This window comes from Myodes glareolus, chromosome 23 (genome assembly GCF_982192425.1).
Source record: "Myodes glareolus chromosome 23, mMyoGla1.1, whole genome shotgun sequence".
NCBI lineage: Eukaryota > Metazoa > Chordata > Mammalia > Rodentia > Cricetidae > Myodes > Myodes glareolus.
This window is the reverse complement of record NC_142048.1, coordinates 29,812,693-29,832,079: the sequence shown is the minus strand read 5'-3', so window position 1 is coordinate 29,832,079 and position 19,387 is coordinate 29,812,693. Positions and strand designations below refer to the sequence as shown.

The following is a 19,387-nucleotide window of genomic DNA, read 5'->3' as shown; positions in this document are numbered from 1 at the left end:
GTGGCGAGGCATTAGAAACATGGATCTATGTCATTGCAACTATCTGAAAGCTTGATTCATGAGCTGAGCTTCATGAGCTGAAAGTTGTATGGAGCGTGGAGGATAGCATAACTTCTTTCACATGTAAACATGTGGCGGGGATTATGTTAGGGAGCTAACATGGAGAGTTGAGATTCCTCACCTGATCAGCTTTCAACTCCACTTGCCAGTTTTTCCTTCTTAGCCTGGGTTTGGGTAAATCATCCTGAGGTAGCATATGATAGGATAATATTCTGGAGGAGAGGCTGGAGACATCTCATTGGTTAAGAGTGTCTGGGTGGAACCTCCACGCCAAGCTCCCTCCCCCACCTCTCTCCAAACCCTGCTGCATCTCAGGAAGCCTGGCAAATGATGACCTCTCCGTCATCAGCTGCTCAAGACCACTCAAGACAGGGGATTTAAAGTACCCCAAGAAAACAGACATGTGCCTGGTTTTCAGGTCTTTCTTTACTGTCTCTTCTTTGCGGGGCTAGCAAATCATCCAGATGCATTGTATCCATTAAACTTGAGTCTTTTCTAATTCAGTTTGATTTTTGTCTGATTTGTATTGTTACATCAACAGAGAGGTGCATAAACTTTTCAAAAAACACTGGTTGCCCTCGCAGAGGACCCAGGTTTGATTCTCGACACTCACATGGCAGCTCGTAATTGTCTACGATTTCAATTCTTGCAGGAACAATGCTGTCTTCTGCCTTCCATGGGCACCAGGCATACACATGGTTCACAGACATCATGCAAGCAAAGCACACACACACACACACACACACACATACACACACACACACGCAATTTAAAAACAGAATAGTCTTCAGGGTTTCTTTTTTTTCAGTATCTCTAAGCAATCTTTGGATTTTCTCACAACTGTAGGAGATGGAGGTGACTGTGGTTTAGAACACCAGCCTTAGGCTTCCTCTCATCAGTATCTTATTCTCGGCTTTGTTTTTCTGGACCTTCAAACACTGTATAGTCCTTAAGACAGAAATTTTAGTATTGTAATCAGGAAAAGGCATACACAAATCAGGATGTAAACATGCACGTGTATATAAGGACACCCTCTCCTTCCCTCTACCCAAAGTGCATGCTCTCTGGTACTTAACAAACTTTTTGTCAAAAACTGTTCATTCATTGTCTTTTCCTAACAAAGAGCAAGTGATTCATGCACATACTGTCAGGGCACTGGGAAGGCTTAGGGAAGTTCATAAAGCATTCTGGTTGCACAGAGCATAGTCTCCAGTGAGTCTCTGGATTCACTTCTGCTTAGACTGTGCTAGGATTTTTTTTTAAAAAAAATCCTTACTTGTGCTTATTTGAACAGGGTGGCTATTCCTATCCAGCTGACACATTCTTTCAATAAATGATCTTGACACAATTTCCATGCCTCAGTTCCCATAGCCTCAAGAGATGGGCTCTATCTTCCCCTATCTACAGCCTTAAATAATCTTCTCTTTAGGAGCACGAATGCTCGCTTTTATATACTATGAAATCCATACACAGTGGATTGTCCCATTTTTTTCTCATTCTTTTGCTTTTTCACACTCAGCCAGGCAAGGTTATTTTTATGATTCCTTTATTTTATTCCAAAGTATAAACTTCTTTCCTTTCTTCCCAAATGCAAGTCTCCAGGGCTGAAATAAATTATCACTCTTTGTGTGCTCAGCATCTCCTCTTGTCTCTTTGGAGAGGCCCTCAGAATCTCCTATCTTTCATAAGCTGTGTGAAATATGGTGACATGAATTGTCTTTCATATTTAATTCTTCAAATTTAATCAAACACATCTTTCTCCTTTTTCGCCTTGTCTCGGCAACCTATTCCCACTTCACAAATAACTTCATAAGTTGGCAATGTACTTAGAAAACTTTCTACTTTGTTTTCTGCCTTTGTTGCCATAATAACATTTATATGTGGATAGATTTCCATGTTGACTAAACAAGGGAAGTGCAAGATTTCAAACATGCACACTTTTGCATATAATTCTTGAGTATCTCTGCTGGGTAGTTGTCTTAAGGTTTTTACTGCTGTGAAGAGACACCATGACCATGGCAACTCAGAAAGACAACATTTAATTGGGGTGGCTTGCTTACATTTTCAGAGGTTCAGTCTATTTTCATCATGGTGGGGAGCATGTGGGCATACAGGCAGACATGCTGCTCACTACATCTTGATAGGCAGGCCACAGGAAGTCGACTGAGACACTGGATGGTATCCAAAGGAAACCTCAAAGCCTGCACCCACAGTGACACACTTCCTCCAACAACGCCATACCTACTCCAATAAAACCATACCTCCTAATGATGCCACTTCCTATGAGATTATGGGGGCCAATTATATTCAAACTAGCACAGTACTCTATAGTTGTTCATTCTGCTTTGCTCACATCTTTGCTCTGTGTAGGGAATTTCGAAAACTCAGAGCTACACTTTCCGCAACCTCCTGGTACAGCGATTCTAGACTGAAAACATGCAATAAATTTTGAAGAGGAAGAGAATATATCTTACTGATACTTTAGGAAGAATTTACTAGAAAGCAAACTCATGTAAATATCAGCTTTTTCCAGTAGCCACGCTGTGTCCAATATATAGTCTCTTAGACACTGAGAGACAAGGGTGGCAGAGGAGCCAATTTGAGCCCCTTACTTCTTACTTTGAGCTCGTGCATGGTAGCCTCTGAGATAGTAACAAGTACCTCTATTATTCTATTCTCAGACATTTTGTGTGTTAATTCCAAGACTAGACCTAATCTACTTTCTCGGTCTTCTACAGATCTGGAAAATATCTCATTCACCATAATAAACGTCCTTCTATTTAAAATACCTGGAGCTATTTCTGGCTCCTGCACTGAATACAGATTAGTGCATTCCTTCATTGCTTATTTATAGAATATGAATTACTGGGACCCTCCATGGTGTGTTTCTCCTACCAGGCTTTCACAGGCTCTGAAATCGCAATTCTTAGAAATTTGTCAGCTTGTGCATTCTCATTATGCCTTCAAGATCTATCAGCTCTTCTCTACTCCTCTCCCTTGGATGTGCTATTTGCTCTTTAATAGGTGACACCCATTTTCCCCTCCTCTTTGCCTCCATTGCTTCTCCACCCAAGTTAAATGCTTCTAGTGTTTTGGGAGACATTAAAGCAAAAACTTTTTCTCTTGCATTTGTGTTATTTAATTTCATTAATGATCTTGCTATGAATTTCAGATATGACTTCAAATCTTCTAAACTATATTTTTAAAATCTTAACCCTCTTCTATTCAATTTTCTCTCAAATATGTAAAAAAAACGCTAATAATAATTATGCAATGAATGTCCATTGGAAGACTCCTGATCATCTACTTTATATTCAATGCAATTTACAAGTTGTAAATAATAATAGCCTGTTGGCTTAAAATATTGCCTAGCAATAACTATTTTTCTACACTTATAAATACACTTATATATTTCATTGATGTTTTAATGTAAATCTACCATGCTTTCAACATCTGTATCTGAATATGGTGGATTTTAACTACCAGAGGGAAGAAATTGAATACTGTCAGTACTTTTGGTATGGGTACTAGTCATGAGTGCTTCAACATCTAACAGGAGGATAATAATTTAAATACTCAGTTGTCATCTGTTGTAATGTTGTCCACGCCTTATTTACTATTCCATATGTTCAGAGAACAATCAAAACTCTTCCTTTGAAAAACAGGCTTAAAGCATGTAACTACTATATTGTTTCTGAACACTGGTATTTCTTTTTATTGGGCTCAATATTTGAATATGGCAGGGTAAATTTTATGACAACTCTTTTGAGAACACTTAAAAATGCTACATTTCTCTATAAAATTTTGCTTTGTTCCTTCTTATTCTGTCAAGCTTATTTCTCTTAAAAGGAAAGTAAGCATGTAATTTTGAGAATTGCAAGATAAAGGGCATATAAAAAATTTGTCATTGCTTGGTAGAATTTGAGAGAATCTTGATTTTCTATTCTGGCAGTAGGTATTTTTTTAACAATTTAAAATTAACTTCTTTACTCATGCTTTTCATTAGGAGAGATGTTATTTCAAAGTAACATAAAAGTAACTTTTAAAACTGAAATTTATAACCACCATTACATGCTTTTATGTTTTCTTTATATGACACCCAAAGCCAAAAGTCAGTAATGAATGTGAAATTTTTATTAAGGATGGAATTATAAGAGGACCATAATAGAAGACTGACAGATTTTATACTGTGTTTATAAACTTTTCTAAGCTCCCTAAAGAAATACATTCTCTCCCAGAGAAAGACACAGAAAATGTGCTTTTGTAAGATTTTCACATGGAGTACATTCCAACTCATGCTTACAAACCAGAAATACTTGCATGTTTGAAAATGAGAGTTGGATTTTTCTACTTATTAGATAGTATTGGAAATGTTTGAATCAATTTGCATAGTAAATTTTAGTGTGTTTGTACTAAGGATCTATTCACTTTAGGCTCCTTTTGAGAGATAAATTAATGTGTTTTATTACTAAGAGAAAATTCACTTTCAAAACATGTGTTTCAAATTTAAGGATTCAATAATCTATTATTATTATTATGACCACTTTCAGGAAATATAAAGGGCCCCACACAGAAAAAAATGTAGCCTATATATGAGAACTAACGAATGACATATCTTCTGAGTAGTGAGATATCTTGAGATGAGATAATTCCTCAAGCAAATTGGTAAGCAAGGAGAGTGTGTAGAAAAAAAAAGAGAGATGCTTGAGTTTTTAGTTGTAGATGAATGTAAGAATGTGTGTAGGGTTCCTTTGTGTGAAGTACACAACGTTGATATCAAAAGAGAGAACGTTCTTATCAACTGACCAAACATGGAGCAAAGAGGAGAGAAAAAAAGATGTATATTCCAATGCCACCAGTGGTCAACTGTAAAATTTAAATCAAGTTCTGCTATAGTCAACCTCAGATTTATCTCTCTGTGCAACTAGAAATCACTTTGGGAATAGAGGTTCTCTTTGCTCCTTGAAATCCCTTTTGGAATACAGATAGCTGTTTCTTACAAAGCATTCTCTTTAGGTCAACCTGGTAGGCAAGGCAGAGTGATATGATATACACTCTGCTGCCATTGTAAGTTCATATTCCAAACACCATTTTGTGCCCACATGAACAATGTTTAATCTCCCTAAATTATTGTTGATAATTCATTTATATTTTTCAATTCTACAGTGAGAAACAGAACAGAGAAGATACAGAACTCTTGGCACACAGCAGAGGAGAAGAGGCTTTTGCTGTACCATATTTGAGATTGTCTCATATGTTTAGCCATTTTAAGTCCCATGGTACTTGTGGCAAATGTGTATCATGGCAGAACAGATAAAAATGAAACGACAAAAAAAAAAAAAGAAAGAAACGACACTTTCACGAAAGGTCAACAAAACAAAGTGACCCACAGTGATTTTAATCGGTAATCACTATTGCAAAAAGGTGAAAGCCCAGAGAACAGAAATCAACTATAAGGCAGGCAAATTAAAATTTACCAAAAGCTAAGGTGAGGTATGCATCTGTAAGAACCATCGGGCTTTGTTGTCACTTACCTATCTTCACATAGAGACAGAAACTGGGGTCCTGCTGTCCTGTGTTTTCCAGAAAGATAAGCTGTTCTGGCAGATTTAGGTTTTTCTCAAAGAAGCTCTTATGGTAGGGATAAAGTCATGTGAGTCAGAAGCCACGAGCTGTGAGAAGCTGTACCCATGCATGTCTGTCTGAGTCTCTATAGGTCAAGGCTAGAGTCTAGCTGCACAAAAGGCTCAAGGGAACCTGGGTGCACTTTGCACAGGCAAGAACCTTTCCCATCTAAAACAGAAATACTGGAGAAATTGCTCAGAAGATTTATGATAAACTTGCTCAGATAAATATAAACATTCTTGGTTTTATTTGGAAGCAAAATTCTTAACATATGAAGTCATTCCATGAAGTTTGGGAAATAACAGTTTTATTTTGCTTGACGTATTAAGAAGGTAATTAAAATCATCTTTATTTTAAAATCAATATTGATTCATGGGAAGTTTCAAAGCAATGCATGAAACAATTCATGTATCTTTCACCCAAATTTTCTCAATGATAATGTCTGAAATAATCATATCAAAACCAAGAGAGTGACATTTGTAAACTCCACAGAGCATATGGCAATTTTTGAGATTTAGTTTTATGTAGAAAAGTCAATTCTCTGATCTACAGTGGTGTTTGAATGATAAAATTCAGAAAAGGATCCACTGATCTTTATTTTCCCACAGCAAACTTGCATGTGTACCCCTACCACCAGCTGACTGTTTTGAAAGCCACTGCTCCCCCTCTGTATTCCAGGCTGATCTTTCACCTCATTCTTTTCTATTACCTTCTTTCCATTTTTGTTTCAATACAATGTCAGAATCACATAAAATTCACAAGAATTTTCCTATAGGAATTTATGTATATATACAAATACGTATACAAATACACACACACACACACACACACACATGTATACCTACAATAACACTTAGTGAAAGAAGAAGTCAAGGAAAGTTTAGATGTGTGGAAAGGAAAGGGAGAAATGTAATAAATTTAAACTCAGAAATAAAAAATGAAAAAGAATAAAAGGTATGCAAGCAATTTACAACGGCATTCTCAGAAGTTTACCTAGGTTCTCCAAATAGTGAAATTTTCCCTCACTTCTGTTGTATCCACTTCCTATTCTCTCTCCCCATCAAAGAACGTATGTATATTCATAAATAAAAATACACAAACAACACACATACACACATTGTAACAACACACACACACACACACACACACACACACACATATATATATATATATATACACCCTTCCTTCTTATTTTATGGCATACATATAAATTTGTGAAGCCTGATTATTTCCTGGATAAAAGGGATGTTTATTGTAGCCAAACATTGATTTTCTTAGGTGACAAGATTGTCTTTTTTTATAATACAATAACACACAAATTAGGTTACTATTAGAATCCTTAGGGTCAGAGCTTGGGTCCTGGTGGTGCTTACTAGCTAGGTTGCTTCACTCCTCCTCAATAGGACAATTGAAGACATAACAATGACAAGGAGAAAAGGCAAAGACTTTCCGTCCAATATCCATGTTCCCAGTGTTGACATGGGATTTAGCTTTATATATAGAAGCTTATATATTAGGTTGCCAGAACTGTGTGAAATTTCTTTTCAGGAGACCAATTTCTCTGATAGTTGGAACCAGAACTTCAACCTTTTCCTTCTTCTGGAAGAAGATGCTAGTGGAAATTTCAATTTTCTGGCAGAAAGAGGTCTTTGTCTCAATAGCCTGTGGTACTAAAGTCTCTCTCCTTAACCTGCAAGGAAGGTTATTGTGCTAGATATCAGGGAAATCAACAGCTGATAAGAAGGTTGGAAGACTCAGCTTTCAATAAATGGGAGGACTGCTAGACATTCTAAAATGTCACACTCATGGGAGGAATCCTTTGGACAGTCACCGAGTCACAAGGTAATGAAGTACCTGATACATGGAGATGCCTGGAGGTTGGTGACCTCTTGAAGACATAGACATTTAACAAAGTTTCCCATCCATCTGACTCTATGGGTCTCTTCTGATTGCTTATCTATGCATCTTATGAGAAACAGACAAACACACATATGTGATTCCTTGAGTTCTGTCCTAGGAAAACATTAAATTCAAAGAGAAGATGTGTCTTGCATTGATAGTTGGAAGTCTGAAGTACAGGTCCTAAAGAGTGTAATTGTGGTATTATCTAAAGTGGAGAAGCATTATGGGACTGCTCTAGCGTAGAGCTTTGTGGGACTGAGTCCTTAATACATGACCTGCACACTGAATCTAGTTAGTATTAGAATTGAGTTAAAAGTACAATACTCTTCCAGGCTTTCCCAGAAAATAGGATGATGGGAAGAAAACTCCTTATGCATACATCAAATACTGCAGTGTTTACTGCAAAATAAAAATATTCTTTTGCTTAAACCCCAAACAAATGCCAAACTGAGGCTATCAGCACTGATACAATACTATAATATACTCTACAGACTATTCAGTTATATTCTTTATAGCAAATGCATCCGATTATGGTCATCATGCATATTTAATCTCCAGCAATTTGTCAGTATTCTTTTTTCTTCCACGGCACTGACATTGTTTAAGAGTGCGGGCTAGATATTTTTTTTTTCAAATGTCTGTCAGTTTAGGTTTGTCTGCTCCTTTCTGGTGTGTAGGTTCAAGTTATCTATTGTTAGCAAAAGACACCACTAAGAAATTGATCCTGAGTTCTCAGGGCTTCATATGATGAGAAGAAATTCCATTTGCCCTAGTTATTAGAGATATTAGTTTTGATCTACTGGTAAAGATTGCTCAGGAAGATTAATATAAAGTTATTTTTATTTGTATTTGTTAAACTAAGAGCAAGAAATCTTCTAAAGGTTTATGCTCGTCTCTCCCTTTCCTTCCCTCCAATCTTTTAAGCTCCAAATGTTTCTTTCACTTATTTATAACTGCACTACTAAGAATTGACCTTTGTTATATTCTTCATTATATTGAAAAGTAATTGTATCATTCTTCTATAATTCTAATAAATTAACAGCCTTTGTCAGTAAGGATTTTTTTTTTGTCTATCCTTGCACGATCTAAAAAAATAGAAGAATCTCAATAGCCATTAATTGAATAAGCTAGTCGATGAACAAATGAATTTCATGAGGAATAATGAAGAGTTATTATCTTCTCTATTTGATAAAGAGCAGTGAAGATCCGCAATGTGATTAAATTATGACAGCAAGTCCTGAGCAGAGAACACAGTGAACACAATTAAGTTGATTTTATTTGAATTCAAGAGCCTGCTTTAAGTTAACAGAGTTCAAAATAGAGACAGAAAAACAAAATTTAAAAGAAAAACTTTTTATATACAAATGTAAAGTCCAAACCAGATTAGAAAGTACTTTGTGACAGCAGAGAGGCCTTAGAGTATCAGCTAGTGAAACAAAAATTTATGAAACAACCTCAAATTTAGGGTTCTCCAGTAGTAATTGGTAATCCCTCCCACACATTCAGAGTCAGTTGAGGTCAGCTGGTCTACTCTGGGCTCTGTTGGGCTGACTGCTGGGTTCAGATTGGATCAAGGTACTCTCAGATGTCCTTTTATTCTTGGTATCAGCAGGCAATCCAAGAACAAAGGAACAACAGTGGCAGGCCGTGCCGTGCAGGACGTCTCAAGGCTACAGTTCATAGCTAACACACTAGAGATCACTTCTCTCCTTTCTCCAGAGTGAAGTTCTTGCTAAGCCAAGCTTCTTTACGAAAGGCAAAGCCAACCCCTGTAGATACAAGGGGGCTATCAAAACTGAGAGAAATGAGCAATAATTTGGTTGATTCCAAAAATACGAATGGCAGTGGATACATGCAAACTTCAGGAGATCTGGCCAGACTGAAAATGCATGAGAGACTTCTTGGGTACCTGTGTGCCTCCATGTAAGCATGTGTCTTTTCCTGACCTGCTCCTCTTCACTCTTCCTACCCTACACAATTCTTACTTCTAGATGGGGGCTCTGCGACTGCTCCCATGATCACATAGATATACACTCTGAGACATTTAAATGTTTTTAATTTTACCATATTCCAACTTATGTAATCTTAAGAATAAACACTAGAAATCATCCTATTTATCAGGTGGTTTTCCTATAACTTGCAGGGTCTTGGGGAGATATTTTATATAAACCAAAGTGATATAGCTTGTACCTTAAGTGTTTCCTGAAGGCCCATACACTGAAGTGTTGCCCCAGCTCGGTGCTGTTTGTAGGTGATGTAAACTCTAAGAAGCAAGAGGTGTGCTTGAAAATACTAGGTGCCCAGAGCGGCTTCTTTTTCTATCTTTTGTTTTATGGCCGTGAGGTAAGCATCTTTTATGCTCTGAGTTATCCTGAGATATTCTTTTCCAAGCATGAGACCTGAAAACCTTGCTTTTACCCAGTCATACACCCACACTCCAAAATTTTGATCTGGGATAAAACCTTTGTTAAAAGTTGGTTATGTAGGGTGATTTCTTACAGTGGGGGTAAGCTAATCAATCCACAAAACAGCCTCTATACAGTGATGTTTATTTCACCAAATTATTAACATCTATTTAATGAGAGAAATTTGAAATGCAAAAAACATTTTCAAGGACAATACAGTTAAATGAATAAAGTGTACAATCAGGCAAAGTTTATGAAAGTTCTAGATGTAAGAAATAGATAAAATATTTTTCTTCAGATATGGTCACACACTTTGTATTTTGGAGCCCATAGCTTCCAAAATCATAGTCTGTTTTAATGCTAGTGATGATATTCTGACAGGCAAGAACAAACGTTTAAGTCTTTAGCATGAAAATGTGTGGTGATGACTTTGTTTTCTCAAGTAGGCACAGCAGGTCTTTATTGCAAAATGAAAACCAATCAAATTATCATTTGACAGTTTTCATTTATCATAGAGAAAAGATCACCTCTTGAATTGAAAGGAGAAAGGATAACAAAACTGTTTGCCGAACTTTGAAAGAAAGAAAAACAGGAACTGAAGAATGCATCTACAGTTCAGAAACACCAGGAGTTATGTATTAATTCTCTGATCCCCGGTGCCCATCATAAAAATGCATAGAGCCGTAGCACTCAACTTAAAGATATGATTTCTGTCTGGCCAATATTCGGTTATACTTGTTATCAACATACATTTTATGGCAATTTCCTTGCTCTCTTTCTCAGTGGAGTGAAGTGGAATAAAGAATAGCAATTTCCAAGCAGTCTCCTTGGACTGCATTGGTCACTAGGGGGACTGAACGTGTCTGAGTGTGGCAGATATTCACTGCATTCTTCTTGGGGAAGCTCGCTCAAATTCCCCTTGTTTTTATTCTAAAGTGTTTCCAATAGATACCATACACATATGCTCAAAGATTGTCTGGAGACATTTCTGAAGGTTTCATGATAGCAATTTGCATTCCAAACCAAATGTCTCTCCCACAGATGTAATGGCAATGATAACGGTCATGGTGTGTGAGACGTGATAGTTCTTCCCTACGCTCAAACTTCTTTGCCCGTCTGAAAGTCAACAGTAATATCACTGTCTGCTGCCTCTATACTTCTCCTTTGGAGCCAAGTCAATCTCTGGGGGAAACTGTGCCGTGAATCAGAACTGCCCGCTTCTTGTTTGTAGGGAAAGAAATACATGGGTTTCTGGAGCCCAGTTTCAGACCTCAGGAAGTTTGCTTCTCACTTTATCTTAAGCTGCCCATCATTCGCAGTGTCAGTTGTTTTTTCCTTAAGTGCCACACTGTGTGAGAATAACAAGCACGTTGCTAGGCTGACTCCAAGAATGGGGCTGTGTATAGAGACCTGATTTCCACCTTCATTCCTGCTGCTCCTGCTCCCCGTGGCATTTTCCTCCTTCTTCATTTCTCTGAGATATAATTACAAGATGTGATTTATTGAATAACAGATTTTCATACACCTTGCTAAGCTTCTATTTTCTTTATAATGGTATTTCAAAGGTTTTTAATCACAGAAAGATGGAGTCTTGAGAGTTAAGTTATTTTCCAGGCCAGGATAAAGTTATTATATTTTATATGTTTGTACTGTCTTTTCTGTATATCAGTTTAAAAGTGCATGATGAGAATATGTTCAAGGCACTGTTATTTGATAGTCTAATTCTCCTGAAGTAAATCTACATATATTATGGATTGCTCTAGGTAAGACTTCTCATATAACGATGTTTTAAAATAAAAAAGAACACAGTGTTTTTACTATCTCTGTTAGCCCTTTTATGATGGTAAAAAATCATGTAATATAAAATTGATAATTTTCACTCTTTTTAAGAGTTCAGTTGAGTAGTTTTAAGTATAGTCTCATGACTATAAAAATAGATGTCCTGGGCGATTTGGTCTTGTAAAAGCATTCATCAACAGCTTGCTTTCCCTCACCTTCAGTGCCCAGTAGCTTCTCTGTATTCTGTTCCTCTGCACTAATGACTTTAGATAGCTCATGTAAGGCGAAGAATAGACTATTTGTATTTTCAGGACTTTCTCTGTGCATCAGAATGTATTCAAATTGTATTCATGCTGCAGCATGTGACAGGACTTGCCCACTTCTGAGGCCAAGCAATTCTCCATTGAAAGCATAAGCTATATTTTGCTTCCAAATTAATCCATCATTATTCTTGGGCAACTGTCACTGCCTATCTGTTAGGAACAATGCATCAGTGAATGTCTATGTAGAAGAATTATCTCATGATAAAAAAATGGAATTCATCACAAGAACCGCTAAATGTCATCTGAACTAATAATCTCTGGAATAGCTTATCAATTTCTCCAAAGTACAATATGGCAGAATATTGACAATTGAATGGAGAGTGGCATATACATTTGATTAAAAATAAGATGATTCACATGGCTTAGGGCCATTCTTGAAGAAGAATGGGAAGTACTCTTGCCCAGGGTTAATCTTGCATTTTCTTTCCTCACAGCAGCAAAAAGCTGATCTTTGCTTTGCCCATTCCCCGCAGAGGATATCCGGGTGTCTTATGTGACTTCTGACAGTGAGTCACTTGACTATATGGACTTTTCAATGGTAGAATGTCAAGACACACTTTAAAGACAGCTGTGTTTCCACATAGCTTCTAAGGTAACCAATAATGATTCATTTATCGATTGCAGTTCTAAGCAGTGACAGAACTGAGAACTTAGAGCTCAATTACAGTACTAACTAGTAACAAAACTTAAGCCACTCATAACAAAACAAACAAACAAACAAAAAATACTGAGGAAGTACTTGCCTAAATGTTGTTCAGAGAGATGCCCAGGCTCACTCAGGCAATGCTGTGATAAATGTTCACACATTGATTATTGAGCACACTACACAGCTTTGTTCCAATCTGTTTGGATGGTGTTCCTGTCTGGACTATATACTCCATTGAAACAGATGTCACACAAGTTACATCATCAAAGCAAACAACTGGCATTTGATTCTTTACCTTTTATTTTGACTCCAGGAAGCAATGTGCATGTCGAATTATAACAAATTGTATAGCAGAATATAGTTCGAAAACTATAGCAAAGTGACATTACCAGGAAATGTTTCTTCAATGTCTACTGATTAATTTGAACTATAATCTCTCAATCAGCATGCTCATTGAGAATATTCACTTGTGTGTGTGTGGTTAATATAAAATTATAGAAGTTATTTTCTGACCAAGCCTTTAGCCCTAACCCAGATTTATTTGGAGTCCCCTTTGCTCTTGCAGGGTGGCTCCATGTGCCACATTCTGATAGGAGAAAATACAATCTCTCTTGGGAATGTTACAACTACTGTATCATAAATCAAGAAACTCAAATGGGCAGAGGGAAAGGAGGCTTCTATAGAGAAGCAAAGTTAGAGTACCCTTGGAAGGTAGCTGCTGAAGGAAACCAAATCCCTTTATCCCTTCGATGAACTTCACTCTCCCACTTGTGTTCTCAGTTTGTATCAGAAAGCTAATTCCAGGTGTAACTTCTACAGTTCGCTTGTTATCGCTGAACAGCAGCTAATGTCCGTAAACACTACCCTGTTATCTCGCTAATTGAAGGCACATGGCTCAAAGGGAGCTGTGTTTACTTTCAAAGTAATTAAAAGAAATGCCTGAAAGGATGGAGACTGGACACCAACCTGTCTGCCGTTAGGAACACCGAATGACCTCAGATTTCCTCTTAGTGCTTAGGTACATAAACTCTCAGAAAGCTCTAGACATAAAGAATTAGATTTGCTTGGCTTTTTAGTTACACACACACACACACACACACACACACCCCAATTTTCTAACTCTTTTGAAGTGTATATATAAAGAAATGTCTCAAAAAGAAAGTATGTATATCTTTAGATAAAAGAACTTTAAATCAATAGCAAGAAAAATACATATTAGGCGCCAAAGGTTTTGTTTCTTGTCTTTATTTTGGGATAGGGATTCAGCTTGTAGTCCAGGCCAGCCTTGAACTAAGGGCAATAATATTGCTTTGGGCACCAAAGCAAAACACATAGTTGGCAGGTGTGTTACATTTAAAATAAAAAGTCCTCAGCAATCCAGGAAAGAGCTGGGTGCAGCGAGAGAAAATGATTCCTTCAGCAGTGAGCTCAGAAAACCGTTCTGCCCAGTTATGTGAGCTTCTGGGTTGGTAACGGCATTTGAGTTGGTTGTTTTAATATCCTACTCCACTTACTTTAGAAAATAAAAAAAAAAGATGTTTAAGAACTTTAAATCTAATCTACACTGGAAGTAGAAAAAGACAAGCTCTCCTAAGTAAATTGGGAGCATGGGGACCTTGGAAGAGGGTTGAATGAGAGGGAAGAGGCAAGGAGCGGGAGAGAAATATGGAGAGCTCAGGAAAAAAATCACGGGGCTGTGATGGCACACACCTTTAATCCCAGCACTTGGGGAGGCAGAGGCAGGCGGGTCTCTGTGAGTTCCAGGCCAGTCTGATAGAAGAGCTAGTTCCAGGATAGGCTCCAAAGCAACATAGTGAAACACTGTCTTGAAAAACAAACAAATAAAAACCCAAATAAACAAAAAAATCAATAAAAAGGAAAAAAAGAACTTTAATTTGGGGATGGAAAGATAACTCAATTGATAAGAGAACTTGCCTTTCCAGCAGAGAGCCTGGTTTCAGTACCCAGCACCTTCATGGCAGCTCCCAATATTCCAGAACTCCAGATCTAGGGAATCAACCCAACACTCTCTTTTGGCCTCTGCAGGCCCTCTACACATAGGACACAAACATACATGTAGGCAACACACTCATACATATAAAATAAAAATAAATAAATCCTTAAAATTCTTTAAATACATGTAGTAACATTCAGTCAAACTCTCAGGGTCACAGCAATGAGCTCGGAGTGTCTGCGATAGTCTGTATATTTTTCTAATGGAAAGAAGGCATGCAAAGCAAGGGGTTTGCATATGCTTCAAAGGGTCTTTGCTGCAAATTACCAACAGCCAAACTATAGTCTATTCAGACATCTACTTTCACAGTCCTTCCAGTCTCTGTACTGGAACATATATAAAGAACCTTCTGGATCAAATTCCTCTTAGAAAACCAATCTCATGCAGGACGCTGCAAACCCGAAAGTCCATCTTAATCTTCTCAAATAATTTTAATGATTTATTCACACATTCAAGAAATAAACTATATTTACCCTGTTTCTATTGTTCCTATACTCCATGCAGAAACTCTGAGCAATAAATGAAATGCTGAGAGAGACCTTGTGAATGGAAAGACATTAATTTAAACTTTGTTCTTATAAAATAGAATATCTTTGCCATTATTTTGATGTACTTTAGGGAGTTTAAAGGCACTCTATGGACAACTAAAACACATAATAAGTGACTAATAGATTTTAATATCAAGCTGTAATAATAAAAGCGGTCACAGAGCATCCTTGGAGTTTTGGTAAAGGAGTGTTACTGAGAATCGTCCTAGCTGCAGTCCGGCTGGCTTCACTCACCGAGCTCAGAAGATTCTGCTTTAGAATGTGGTAAACATGTAGAATTATTATAAGAGCAGCTTTGATATGATATTTCCCTAGGATAAATATCTTTAGTAAAACAAGGGGGTTGTATAAAAATAAGGAAGGGCAGGCAGTAATACTGGAATTTGCCTTATTTTTGAGACCTAGTCTTCATTGGTTCTTTTGCCCTCAGCTAGGAAAAAGAATAATGGAAAAGAACATTTGGATCACGTTCAACTAAGGCCAGGTGTTAGACCTACTTGGTAGGGAAGTAGTCCAACAAATCATAGGTTGATTTTCTTACAATTAGAATCTCAAATTACATAAAAATAATTTCAGGGGAGACCACATGCTTAACTGTGGAATCAGGCAAGCAGCAGCTGGAACAAGCCCCCATTCTTTGAATTATTCCTCCATTGGGAAGTATTGGGCAGTCTCAAATTTCTCTTGGAAATACAAACCCTTCTTGGATTGGGGTATGTGTCAGTACGTGAAAGCCTTTGATCTGCACCAAATTTTTGTGTAGAGCGCCTTCCCTCTTTTCACAGACTGGGAGATCCATCCTTTGCTAACTACCGACTTTTACACTATTTGCCTCACTTCCAAGAATAGCTTTTTAGCACTATATCTGTCTCGAGGTTCAAATGGAAATTATTGAAGAAAATGCAAATTTAAATGAAAGAGTGACAGGTTGGATTTGGGTTTTCTATTATCTTCACTCCCCCCAGAGCGCAAATGACAGTCCCAGTCAATCCAATAAAACATAGCACGTGAGCAAGGAAAGCAAAATCAGAGGGGGCCTTCATCCGACGATGGATGGAGATAGAGACGGAGACCCACATTGGAACACTGGAAGTCAGGACCGCGAAGGGTGCGTTCACCCACTGATACAAGGGGACTGATCGAATGAGAGCTCACCAAGGCCAGCTGGACTGGGACCAAACGAGCATGAGATCAAACCGGATTCTCTGAATGTGGCTGACATGGTGGGTGACTGAGCCCCCGAGGTCCAAATGAAGACTGAGAAGCCATTGACAATGGCACTGGGTCTTGTTTCGTCTGCATGGACTGGCTTTTTGGGATCCTGGCCTGTTTGGATGCTCACCTTCCTGGACCCGGAGGGAGGAGGGAGGAACTTGGATTCCCCACAGGACAGGAAACCCTGACTGCTCTTGGGAATGGTGAGGGAGGAGGAGAGGGAGTGGGGGAAGTGGGAGGATATTGGGAGGAGGGGAGGAAGTGGAAAGAGTGTTTTCGGATACTTGAATAAACAAAAAAAAAAAAAAAAGAAAAAAAAACATAGCACACGTCCCATGCTAAGAGCTTTGAGTTCAGAGCTAAACAGTTAACACATAAACGGAGAGAGTTAATCCCCGACACCAGCTTCCATCTAGTGTGGAAAAAGCATCCTGAAGATCTGACTATCTGAGACAAACACTGTCTTCCCTGTGTGTTTCTCATTAGAGAAGCATAAGATGATGCGGGGCTTGAAACCGAACAACCCAAATAAAACAAAATCCTTCATGGCCCAATAAGGACGCTAGCTGGGGAGATGTCAGAGGGTGACACCATGTGGGAGAGACTTGAGAAGCATAAAAGCGAAGGTGAAAGGCTGTCAGGACCCGGTGTTTCTTTAAAGAAGTACAGCTTTTCCTTTGTTGGATCTATTTCTTCTGCAAGGTTTTGTACGTGAAAGTCTTGTCCACTCAAAGACAAGGTTAGACATTTGGACAAACAAAGAAAATAAACTGGAGGATGTGGGACTGTGGAATGAAGTTCTCAGTCAGCAGTTAGAACCAAGGACACAGGAGACCAGGATCCTGAAGTCCAGAGGGAGGTAAGAAGCCGGAACTGGTTCCCCTTCCTGCTTGCTCTATGTGCCTCTGAAATTGCCCTGGCAAATCTTCTTTCTCCCCTACCCCTTCCAGCAACCCTCGTAAACCTGAACTTCAACATATTTTTGGACTGACTATTTGGATGGAGCATGCAGTTCAGGGAAACAAAAGTCAGTATTGTTCTTGGACTACCTGGCCCTTCTGAGGTTTATTGAAAGGATTCCCTGAGGCACATGAGAAAGTAAGACAGGACAGGGAAACAACCCAAGGGGGAAAATGAGAGAAATTAGTTTAGAAAGGCGTAGTGCCCTAGGAAAAAGAAAGTGCAGGGTGAACTAATTTGGGAAGGGCAAAATAAAAAAGAGTGTTGGCAACCTAGGGACAGAAGGAGTTCCCATCTGGGGAAAAAGCGAAGAATATTTCACTAGTTTGTAATATCTGCCAAACACACAGGGAAAATAACCACTGCCTTATAGATCAGACTCTACCAATGCTGCTTTTTAGCAGTGGGTGAAGCACATATTTTCTTCCCTGAAAATCATTTCATACCAATGAAGTTTTCCATTTAATAACTTTGATTTCTTTGCTTCATTGAGCTTTGATAAACATGGCATGTATTTTCTTTCCTAGAACCACAGGTGATTCAGAAAAAGTACATGTCTTGAGATGGTGCCTGAGAAGACTTCCGTAAAAACACAGGACATAGAGAGTTCTCAAGATCCTCAGCTCAGCGATGAGTCTCCGTGTTTTAAACCAAATTGTCACAAGAAGACAGAGGAAGGGATGTAAGCTGAGAGGATGGATGACCAAAACAGGTAATCTATCTGAAAATGTCAAGGGAGTCCAAACTCATCTAGTCTGACATAGCTTTTGTCAGGAATAATGTTTGATAAGTACTAGTCTTTTCTATTTGTTTGTTTCTTGTGTTGTTTTTGGTTTTTGTTTTGTTTTTTGAGACAGGGTTTCTCTGTGTAGGTTTGGTGCCTGTCCTGGAACTTGCTCTGTAGACCAGGCTGGCTTCACACTGACAGAGATCTGCCTGCCCTTTGTGTCCTGAGTGCTGGCAGATGTAAAGACATCTGCCACCATTTCCCAGCAATAAGTACTAGTTTTACTCTTTGTAAGTGATGGATATTTTCCACTAATGATAATGAGGTTTTCTCACAACCTGTATGAATGGAACACTACTATTCTATGATAAATAAAACAAAAAAGCAAAAATAAAAATAAAAAGAACTGACGAGTAATTATAGTAATGATTTTATTTGGTTTCTCTGTGTAGCCCTGGCTGTCCTGGAACTCACTCTGTAGACCAGCCTGGCCTCAAACTCAAAGAGATCTGCCTGCCTTTGCCTCCTGAGTGCTGAGATTAAAGGTGCCATTATGCCTGGCTTATACTAAGAATTTTCTTCTAATATTGTGTTTCTTAATCTGAAACCAGGATTATATGATTCTATACCATTCTCTTTCAAATATCTAGGGGATTCCAACAGAACATCCAAAATCTAAGAATTTCAGAGGTAGGAGCCATCCAGACAGGACTTCAACTTCACAGTGCTTTTACCTAGCAGTGCTTTCCTCTGCTAAATATAACAGCAAACAAACAAGAACAAAACAACTAAACATTAACCTAAAAAGGATGGCAAGACACATTTTTTTCATTGAAAGTCAACATCCTGTGAGTATATTATCATCCACTGCTTCATTAGCTTAATTGCTCTAAAATTTTTATGACCTTGAAATAATTTTAAAATGGGTTTAAAATTAACTTGTCAAATAAAAGTCTGTGTTTCATCTGCTTTCTTTAATCAAAGTAAATGCTTTCTTCTAAGTAGTAAAACAACTTTGTAAACAGGCACACATACCATTGGTGTTCAGATTCTTTCCCTGCTAATAATAGCCTTAGTAATAAGTCATAAGAAATGGTGTTGCTACATCTGAATTTGGCAGGAAGCCATAAAGAAATAAAATAGCAAACACCAAAGTTCTGATATAACTACATGAAAATTCACT

The 19,387-nt window shown here is 38.0% G+C and overlaps 1 long non-coding RNA gene across 1 annotated transcript; it reads left to right on the top strand.

Annotated features, from left to right (window-relative positions):
• The first annotated feature begins 16,954 nt into the window (after positions 1–16,954).
• LOC146890598 (uncharacterized) lies at positions 16,955–19,087 on the top strand. The gene is made up of 3 exons (XR_015736207.1): positions 16,955–17,376; positions 18,005–18,189; positions 18,855–19,087. It is a non-coding gene; the product is annotated as an uncharacterized LOC146890598 (long non-coding RNA).
• Positions 19,088–19,387: the final 300 nt, after the last annotated feature.